Genomic DNA, 10177 nt, shown 5'->3' with positions numbered 1-10177 from the left:
CATATATGTTTGAGCCTCCAGAGCCTGAATCTGATTCAGAGGACATTGACCAAGAAAGTCAACATCGTCCCCTCGTTCTGCAACAGAATGGTAAGATTTTTACTGACAGTAACTTCGCGATTGAGCGCCAAACTGATGCTGAATGTGCTCTATTTATATTGTTAGGGAGCGGCCAGCCTCAGGGGCTCCAGTGCGTCATCAAGTAGGGGCGTGTCCAGGAGCTCAGGGGCTCCAGTGCGTCATCGAGCCCCGTTTTAGCCCCGCCCAAAAATCCGGAAAATAGCAATGGTGAAAAACTGTTTAACGGTCTAACTCCACAATTCAGTCCTTCACAGTTCACAGTCTTTGTAATATGTTTTAGCAATACATTTCTAACATTTATAATGTGTTTAGAATTTTTTTTTAGAATTGCCTTTACAGGGACTTTAATTAAGTTATTATTACAACAGTCGTTCTTTGTTTTTTTCTTTGATAAAGGTAGATTTTATCATTTATTCTTTATTTAGTAATTTAGGCCTAGTCATTAATTTTTATGCAGCTCTTATAGAATTTAATTAGCCTATTTTTTTAAAGGATTTGTTTACTGTGTGTGATTTATTTAAAACAAAGCACATTCATTGCAATTTTATTTTTATGTTAAGTATTTGTTTAGCTACTGTGTGTTCACTGCTAATTGTCCAACTGTTCATTTTAAATAAACATAGAGCAAGTAGCTAATCAGTGTCTGCTCGTTTATTCAAACTAAGTTTTCCTTCGCACTCGCCCCCCCCGACGGTTATGTTATGAACCGTCACATTTGACTCAAGTCATAACCGTCATCACCAATTCTGAAACCGGCACACCCCTATCATAACCCAACCATAACATAACCTGATCCTAACCATAACCCAACCATAACCTACCCAATCCTAATCTGACCCTAACCATAACCAAACCATAACATAACCTGATCCTAACCATAACCCAACCATAACCTACCCAATCCTAACCTGACCCTAACCATAACCCAACCATAACATAACCTGATCCTAACCATAACCCAACCATAAACTACCCAATCCTAACCTGACCCTAACCATAACCCAACCATAACATAACCTGATCCTAACCATAACCCAACCATAACCTACCCAATCCTAACCTGACCCTAACCATAACCCAACCATAACATAACCTGATCCTAACCATAACCCAACCATAACCTACCCAATCCTAACCTGATCCTAACCATAACCCAACCATAACATAACCTGATCCTAACCATAACCCAACATTAACCTACACAATCCTAATCTGACCCCAACCATAACCTGACTCTAACCTACCCAATACTAATCCGACCATAACCTGACCCTAACCATAACCCAACCATAACCATAGCCTGATCCTAATCTGATCCTAACCATAACCCAACCAAAACCTACCCAATCCTAATCTGACCCTAACCATAGCCTAATCCTAACCATAACCTGATCCTAACCATAACCTGACCTTAACCATAACCTGATCCTAACCATAACCTGACCCTAACCATAACCCAACCATAACCTACCCAATCCTAATCTGATCCTAACCATAACCCAACCATAACATAACCTGATCCTAACCATAACCCAACATTAACCTACACAATCCTAATCTGACCCCAACCATAACCTGACTCTAACCTACCCAATACTAATCCGACCATAACCTGACCCTAACCATAACCCAACCATAATCATAGCCTGATCCTAATCTGACCCTAACCATAACCCAACCATAACCTACCCAATCCTAATCTGACCCTAACCATAGCCTGATCCTAACCATAACCTGACCCTAACCATAACCATAGCCTGATCCTAATCTGACCCTAACCATAACCTGACCATAACCTACCCAATCCTAACCTGACCCTAACCATAACCCAACCATAACATAACCTGATCCTAACCATAACCCAACCATAACCTACCCAATCCTAACCTGATCCTAACCATAACCCAACCATAACATAACCTGATCCTAACCATAACCCAACATTAACCTACACAATCCTAATCTGACCCCAACCATAACCTGACTCTAACCTACCCAATACTAATCCGACCATAACCTGACCCTAACCATAACCCAACCATAACCATAGCCTGATCCTAATCTGATCCTAACCATAACCCAACCAAAACCTACCCAATCCTAATCTGACCCTAACCATAGCCTAATCCTAACCATAACCTGATCCTAACCATAACCTGACCTTAACCATAACCTGATCCTAACCATAACCTGACCCTAACCATAACCCAACCATAACCTACCCAATCCTAATCTGATCCTAACCATAACCCAACCATAACATAACCTGATCCTAACCATAACCCAACATTAACCTACACAATCCTAATCTGACCCCAACCATAACCTGACTCTAACCTACCCAATACTAATCCGACCATAACCTGACCCTAACCATAACCCAACCATAATCATAGCCTGATCCTAATCTGACCCTAACCATAACCCAACCATAACCTACCCAATCCTAATCTGACCCTAACCAAAGCCTGATCCTAACCATAACCTGACCCTAACCATAACCATAGCCTGATCCTAATCTGACCCTAACCATAACCTGACCATAACCTACCCAATCCTAATCTGACCCTAACCATAACCTGACCCTAACCTACCCAATCCTAATCTGACCCTAACCATAACCTGACCCTAACCTACCCAATACTAATCCGACCCTAACCATAACCTCACCCCTAACCTACCCAATCCTAATCTGACCCTAACCACAGCCTGATCCTAACCATAACCTGACCCTAACCATAATCTAACCTTAACCATAACCTGATCCTAACCATAACCCAACCATAACATAACCTGATCCTAACCATAACCTGACCCTAACCATAACCCAATACTAATCTGACCCTAACCATAGCCTGATCCTAACCATAACCTGATCCTAACCATAACCTGATCCTAACCATAACCATAACCTGACCATAACCACAACCTGACCCTAACCATAATCTGACCATAACCATAACCTGATCCTAACCATAACCTGATCCTAACCATACCCAACCATAACCATAACCTGACCATAACCATAACCTGATCCTAACCATACCCAACCATAACCTGACCATAACCACAACCCAACCATAACCATAACCTGACCATAACCACAACCTGACCCTAACCATAACCCAACCATAACCATAACCCAACCATAACCCAACCATAACCATAACCTGACCATAACCACAACCTGACCCTAACCATAACCCAACCATAACCATAACCCAACCATAACCTGACCCTAACCATAACCCAACCATAACCATAACCTGATCCTAATCATAACCTGATCCTAACCATACCCAACCATAACCTGACCATAACCACAACCCAACCATAACCATAACCTGACCATAACCACAACCCAACCATAACCATAACCCAACCATAACCTGACCCTAACCATAACCCAACCCTAACCATAACCCAACCATAACCCTAACCTGACCCTAACTATAACCCAACCATAACCATAACCCAACCATAACCATAACCCAACCATAACCCAACCATAACCCAACCCTGACCCTAACCATAACCCAACCATAACCATAACCCAACCATAACCATAACCCAACCATAACATAACCTGACCCTAACCATAACCCCACCATAACCATAACCTGACCCTAACTATAACCCAACCATAACCATAACCCAACCATAACCTGACCCTAACCATAACCCAACCATAACCATAACCCAACCATAACCCAACCCTGACCCTAACCATAACCCAACCATAACCCAACCATAACCCAACCCTGACCCTAACCATAACCCAACCATAACCCTAACCTGACCCTAACTATAACCCAACCATAACCATAACCCAACCATAACCTGACCCTAACCATAACCCAACCATAACCATAACCCAACCATAACCCAACCCTGACCCTAACCATAACCCAACCATAACCATAACCTGACCCTAACCATAACCCAACCATAACCATAACCTGACCCTAACCATAACCCAACTATAACATAACCTGATCCTAACCATAACCCAACCATAACCATAACCTGACCCTAACCCAACCATAACCATAACCTAACCATTACCTGACCCTAACCATAACCCAACCATAACCCTAACCATAACCATAACCTAACCATAACCTGACCCTAACCGTAACCTGACCCCAACCATAACCCTAACCATAACCCAACCATAACCCAACCATAACCTGACCCTAACCATAACCTGACCCCAACCATAACCTACCCAATCCTAATCTGACCCAAACATAACCTTACCCTAACCGTAACCTGACCCTAGCCCATCCGCATCGCCAGGTCATTTTTGAATGTTTTGACTGTAGCCCTGAATGTAATTTTAAATGTAGGCAACACAAGTTTAGGTGCAGCTCAACAACAACAAAAATATTTCCTTATGAATATGCAATATTCTTCATGACACAGCCTGTCTCGCAGGTCTTCGAAGAATGTAGACAACTCGCAATAATATTGCTACATTTTGTTTGAAGTTCACGTGGCATGGCGTGACACCCTCCCCACCCTCCGCCTCCCGCTACTAGAGAGAGGCAGCTTGTGCCACTCTGGAGGACAAATGAAACGTCAAGAAAAAAAGCAACGCAGCCTTTTGGACTTTATCAAAGAGAAGAGTAATGTGAGAATACTGATTACCTACATGTTTAGCTAAATGTTTTTAAACCTTAAAAGGACGTCCAAATGTAGGGTGACCATACGTCCTCTTTTCCCCAGACATGTCCTCTTTTTCGGACCTCTTGGGCTTTAGTTGCATTATGATGCGCATCTGGTCTAATGCTTCATTGTGTGTGTGTGTGCGCGCATATTTGCATTGCTTTAACCCCTCTTTGTAAGTCCCGCCTTCTCGCACACCAATTGGTTGATTATAAGAGGCTTGCAGCAACTATTGGTCCAATTCCTGCCTGTCAATCTCTGCAAACACTGTTGTGTTCGGCATCAAACAGTTGCTTGACAGTAGCAACAAATGACAGTTGAGTGGAAACGATGCCCAAACGAAAGTGCAAATGTACAGAAGATTTGCACAAATAATCCCCATTCTCTAGGTGGGAAGCAGAACGATTGACATGTAAAGCTGCACTTATGTGTCACACACAAGCTCTGCCATGCATAAAGGGTCAGCAAAAGGTCAAAGTTCATCAGGTACATTAACAGAGGACATTTATATTTATGCTATGCTAATATAGTGTCTTTTTCACAGTATTAAAGTTTGCATTCATAGCAGCACTGTTTTGAGCCCTATTATAAATGGTCTGCATGGGGTGTGCTAGTCCACTTATGCTAGTAACCAGCAACTGACTGACTCAGATGTTCATATTAGAGTAAACTAATGTTAAAACAAAATAAATTGTTTTACTGTTAAATGATAAATCAGGAAATTTGCCATTTTTGTACTTCAGTGTTTCCCATTAATGAACTAGACTCTGGTTGAGGAGGAAATCTTTGAGGTAATTAACGTTAACTAACAATAAATGTATCCACTGCATTTATACACACAATTTATCATCATCAGTGCTCGTTAGCATCATGATGATTAATGTAAATTAACGTTAGTGTTACTAGGTTAATTAGTAGGGGTGTGACGAGACGCTTACTCCACGAGACAAGACACGACACGAGATTGGGTTCACGAGAACGAGACAAGACGAGATTTTTACACAATTTTTAAGAAATCCTCCATGATGAAATATATGAATGGAAAATAGTCTTTTATTCAACTGAAAATCACAAAATGCAAAACAATTTAAGTGCATTTTGAAATCAACTTGTAATGAATGTTATTTTACCTCTATTTTAATGAATTCTATGCAGTAAAGGACATGCAAACACTGCAAAATGTTTTGCTATAAACTCTACCGACTGGCTTCTCCCCTGTACGATTTCACATGAGAAATCTAACTCCTTTCCACAAATCGAACATAAAAAAAAATATAACAGTATAAATAAAATAAATATATAAATAACACTTTAAATGCAAACAGTAAGTGTATCCATAATCAAAGTACTGCTCTTTCAAAACTACAAGTGCAAACAGAAACAAATTTTTTCTTCAAGCATGAAAAAGAGATAAATTAACTACACAGAACAGCCTAAGATATGGTCAGCTAGTTTTAGTAGAGAGCTATGGTGGTTCTGTATGTGTTTTTGCATAGTGCTCGTGTTAGCCGCGGTGTACGGCATTATTTTCTTACAATGTTTACATATTGTGTTCATCTTGTCTGTCACTCTTTCGCCGTTTCTTATTTCCACAGGAAAACCAAAATGTTGCCACACAACTTATTTAAAAGTGGCAGGGGCATCTTCAATACTAAGTTCACCCTCACGCTCCATCACGCTGACATCACAACAACTCTCGAGACAACTTTTCACCTCGACGAGAAATCTCGTCGCGTTTTAATCTCGCGAGATCTCGTAACACGAGATCTCGTCACACCCTTATTAATTAGCATAATGTTACACAAGTACACTAGTTATGGCTTCACTAGCTAGCTATCGTTAGCCGTCTGAGGTAACATTAAATTATAAAAAGCTGAAACTGACATCCCTAGTTTTTCAGAATGAGCATACAAAAATATATTAAGAGATGTCAAACCCCAGATGAGGAAGAGACATGGTGTCTAAGTTAAACGAGCCCCTGTGAGAGATTAGTGAGCGCCACAGACGCTAGCTCGGAGTGGAAATTGTGGGTCGGGTTGTGTCAATCCAGCTAATTGTAGCCAATTGCTTTTGGCGAGGCAGGCCATGGCTCTGTCAATTAAACCCTGACTGGGGGTGAAGAGCATCATGTACATGGGGAAGAATTGGGGGCGTCGTTTCTCACAATTCAACGTATTTCAATGTTGCCTACTGCAGCTTTAAGAGCACAACACTAACCTCTTTATTTTGCTTTCAAAGTGCACCAGATGGAAGCATTTAACTTTAAAATGTACAAAATTTTCCTACGGGGGAGCAAGCTCCTGAACCCCCCTAGAGGATCGGAGGTCCACCCCCCATAGTCTCACAAAATCCTGTGGGATCACTGTACTTTCATTGTAAGGTGCCAGAGTGCAGAAAAAAAACATAAAAGGTAGAGCGTGTGTATTTAAAATAGATGGGGGGGGCACCTAAAGCCACACCCACTTAAATGGGGCTGGGCTAAGCCCCGAACCTCCTCAAATCCTGCCCTAGCCTACCCTAATCTGACCCCAACCATAAACGAACCCTAACCTCATCATCAAGGGTGCATTCTCACTCACAACACAACCATGAAGCCCTAAACTGCTGACTATGTAGACAGCTCAATAGGGTTTGACCTCTCACCTTTATATAACTCAAGTAATCTCAAAATAACGTGAGTGCATCTTCTGAATTTATTGATGCATTCACGCTTACATGAAACTGCATAACTTTAAACAACAAAAACATCACAATAAAGACATCAACATCTATTTATATTCAGTTAAGAGACACGAGACTTGTTCTAGTCTTTCATGATTACTGGTTTTTAAAGAGTTTGTATTTCTAACCAATGACAAATGTAAAAGCTGAGCATGAACACTGTACAAACGTTTATATTCACAAACTCAATGACGTTTTAAGATTCGCAGTTTTATATTTCCATGACTATTTGAACCCTGTACAGATTTATTTATATCAATATAAGATCAGTTTTCAACATGAGACTGAACTTTAAACCCCGCTGTGACATTACACAATATACCAACACGAGTCTTTATTCCACTGAATATATATTAGATATCATATATATATATCTCACACAATCACTGAAACTCTTGATTTTCACTCATATAATGAACAAATCAAGTATAAATCTGCTGTAAAGTGCAGTTATATTAATTAGCAGTGTCCACATCACTTTAATTTCGCTACACAAACTGCACAACTCAATAACGCACACTTAATTCACCAAACATACATAAATATTTCAATATCAAACATAATTATGACACAAACTGAGGTGAAAGTTGATCATTAATCGCGGAGATAATATTAGCCACTCAAGCTAACCGAGCTAAATCAAGCTGTACAGCCTCAAACAGCCCAAAATTACACATTAAAACACAGAAATATAAACTACATACAGACACCACAGAACAGCTCACGACTGTAAACATGTAAATAAAGACATTAAATACGACGGTAATGTTAATAAATGTTAATAAATGTTGATGTCTGACAGAAGCTCTCTTACCTGCAGCAGTGTGCTAAAGCTAAAGATGAATGCGCGCGGGCGCCCTCTGTCGACACTACGCACACTATACAACATACACACAACATACAACATACACACAACATACACACAACATACAACATACACACAACATACACACAGCATACAACATACACACAACATACACACAGTATACAACATACACACAACATACACACAACATACAACATACACACAACATACACAACATATAACATACACACAACATGCACTACACACACTATACAACATACACACAACATATAACAAATACACAACATACAACATACAACATACACACAACATATAACATACACACAACATACAACATACAACATACACACAACATATAATATACACACAACATACACACAATACACTACACACACTATACAACATACAACACAACATACACACAACATACAACACAACATACAACATGCACAAAACATACACACAACATACAACATACACACAACATACAACATGCACACACTACACAACATACACACAACATATAACATACACAAAACATACACACAACATACAACATACAGACAACATACAACATGCACACACTACACAACATGCACACAACATACAACATACACACAACATACAAAATGCACACACTATACAACATACAAAAAACATACACAAAACATACAACATACAGACAACATACAACATGCACACACTACACAACATGCACACAACATACAACATACACACACTACACAACATACACACAACATATAACATACACACAACATACAAAATGCACACACTATACAACATACACAAAACATACAACATACAGACAACATACAAAATGCACACACTACACAACATGCACACAACATACAACATACACACAACATACAACATGCACACACTACACAACATACACACAACATATAACATACACAAAACATACACACAACATACAACATACACAAAACATACACACAACATACAACATACAGACAACATACAACATGCACACACTACACAACATATAACATACACAAAACATACACACAACATACAACATAAAGACAACATACAACATGCACACACTACACAACATGCACACAACATACAACATACACACAACATACAAAATGCACACACTATACAACATACAACATACACACAACATACAACATGCACACACTATACAACATACACACAACATACAATATACACACAACACACACACAATACACTACACACACTATACAACATACACACAATATATAACATACACACAACATACAACACACAATAAAACACGCAACACACACAACACTGTTACAACAAAGGATGATATTTAGTTGTTATGACGGGATATGTTTGATAATATGAATTGTTAAATATGATTGTCTCTCAGTCTGTTATTCTTTGTCTCTTCTGAAACATGTGACTGTAGGTGACATGAATCTCTTTACCATCATACAAACATACATGATTGCAAACACTTGGCAAACAGTTGACAGGATAGTTTTGAACGGGTTCCTTCATCTTTTTGGCAATTCAAGTATTTTGTAACATTTTATTTAGTTGTTTTTTTTTAAATGCTTTGAACATGTTTGTTGCATCTTTTTGAAAGTGGATCGCATCATTATTATTAATGTCTGTCTTCAGGCTGAATAACTGACAGGAGGAGAGCTTTTGAATAACTGTTTAATTCTTGAACATTGTTGGTATAATAATTGTTTTATTACACAATACATTTATTAAGTTTTTCCAGTTTTATCAAAACTGTCTTTTAGTATCAGTCAGATGTTCTATTATTATTATTATTTTACATTGCTAACACTTATTGCTGTTTTTATTGAGGTTTTTTCGTCAAAATGACAGAAATAGGATAGC

At 39.1% G+C, this 10177-nt stretch overlaps 1 protein-coding gene across 1 annotated transcript in view; it reads right to left on the bottom strand.

Annotated features, from left to right (window-relative positions):
* Positions 1-8332, bottom strand: part of LOC127617598 (kelch domain-containing protein 3-like) — a 37817-nt gene extending 29485 nt beyond the window's left edge. The window contains exon 1 of the mRNA XM_052089589.1: positions 8285-8332. The gene's annotated coding sequence lies outside the window, so the exon portion shown is untranslated. The remainder of the gene's footprint in view (positions 1-8284) is intronic.
* Between the last annotated feature and the right edge of the window lie 1845 nt (positions 8333-10177).

Source organism: Xyrauchen texanus, chromosome 24 (genome assembly GCF_025860055.1).
Source record: "Xyrauchen texanus isolate HMW12.3.18 chromosome 24, RBS_HiC_50CHRs, whole genome shotgun sequence".
Classification (NCBI taxonomy): Eukaryota; Metazoa; Chordata; class Actinopteri; order Cypriniformes; family Catostomidae; genus Xyrauchen; species Xyrauchen texanus.
This window is presented reverse-complemented; position numbering and strand designations above follow the sequence as displayed.